The sequence below is a fragment of the Triticum urartu genome, chromosome 1A (assembly GCF_056163025.1).
Source record: "Triticum urartu cultivar PI428250 chromosome 1A, HENAU_Tu73, whole genome shotgun sequence".
Classification (NCBI taxonomy): domain Eukaryota; kingdom Viridiplantae; phylum Streptophyta; class Magnoliopsida; order Poales; family Poaceae; genus Triticum; species Triticum urartu.
The window spans coordinates 77,120,269-77,121,969 of NC_141873.1; the positions used below are offsets into that span (position 1 = coordinate 77,120,269).

At 53.4% G+C, this 1,701-nt stretch overlaps 1 pseudogene; it reads right to left on the bottom strand.

Moving 5' to 3' along the window:
- Positions 1-598: 598 nt before the first annotated feature.
- LOC125532714 (putative ribosome-binding factor A, chloroplastic) lies at positions 599-1,468 on the bottom strand (annotated as a pseudogene).
- Positions 1,469-1,701: the final 233 nt, after the last annotated feature.

Here is a 1,701-nt window from a genome sequence, read left to right on the forward strand (position 1 = left end):
AGAGAGTTGCTAGTGTGTTTTACTTACCCTGCTCTGCTGTTCTTTTCTACAAGCGAAAGCAGAGCAGGGAGAGCAAGCACACTACCATAACATACAAAGCCATCTACAACCAGCCCAAAAACATACATACCTATAGGACTCACTCACGCACTGCCATTGTGTTATGGATGAGCAAGTCTAGTGTGTGAGAGAAAATGCAGACAAGTTGAGGTAAAGTGCTGACCCCACGCTGTGAGGAACAGATCGAGGAGCTAATAACTGGGCAATGCAGGACCAAGTCCGACTGTACTACTACTACCTGTGATGCATCATTGTTGATCCATGGCAGATAATAGTAAAGATTAGAATCCATGATTTTGATACAGAAGTTACCTAGCCTGGTAGCCTAGCATAGAACAGCACTACATAGTACTTGGCCAGCAAATTTGAGCAATTCAGTGACCGCATCGCATGACAACAAATATAAAAACTATGAACAACATTGCATACGATGTGTGACAACAGAGAACACATTTGACAATGCAGAACGCATGCGCAACCACACATCCCATAACAGGGCTACAATCTAGAGGCAGTTAGCTAGCTGCTACCAGATCGCTCACTCATCAATATAGAACTGCAAAAGAGCGCAAAAGAAATAAATCAACAAGAGCATAAGGCATACTGTAGCCAGCTAGCTAGATTTCATCTTGAGACTTATCCTTGTGCTTCTGTAGCATCTCGATAACTTGGTCCAGGGGTGGGTCTCCGGGCCTTCGAAAAACCTGGTCGCCGATCTTGAACTCATACGCCTCCGACTGCACAGAATGAACTCCTTCAACTACAAAACACATACATCCATGCATGTATACACTTGAGCTAGCATGCACCAACCAGTGTGTAACGAACCAACTACTCCAGCTAATTAACTTCAAGCATGAACAATTAACCAATTAAACAAGACAAAACTAGCATAATGATCTATAAACAAAATGGGAAGTAAGCAGACGTGACCTGGAGGTCGTTGGAGAGCTTGGGCGTGACCTGGAGGTACTTGGTCTTGTCCTTGAGCCCGGCCATGGCCACCTTCTTCCCCGAACACGGACACATACACCTTGCACACCTGCAGACACAAACCGGAGCAGAGACAAGGAACTCAGCATCCCAGATTGCAGCGCAGCCGCATCGTTTCGAGGGAGAGTCCGGGCGTGACCTGGAGGTCGTTGGAGAGCTCGACGTCGGTGATGGTGGTGGGGGAGGAGAGGTAGCGGTCGGTGCCGAGGGCGGACTCGGGGAGGACGGCGCGCTGCATGACGGGGTCGCGGGTCAGCATGTCCGCCAGCTCCCGCTGGATCTGCTTTGCCACCATTCGCACCCGTCACTCCTTGGCCATGCACCGCACCACGCGCAGCCGCCGCACGGAGACGGGCGCCTCGGCGGCGAGGGCCCGTGGCAGCGGCGGGGACACCAGCGGCCGTCACGGGAACATCCTCGCTGGCTTCATGGTGGTGGGGGATTTTGCGCCGCGGTGAGGCCGTCGGCTGTCGCTGTGGGGAATGGGAAGGGGAGGGGCGAGAGGAGGAGGGCGTGGGGAATGGCGACGAGCTCCGCCGGAGGGAGGTGGTAGCGGCGACGCGGGACAGCGAGGAAACGGGGGATCTGGATGGTGGAAGGAAGGATGGCCAGCGCTGGGGGCGATGAAGAGGTCGGCGGCGGCGAGGG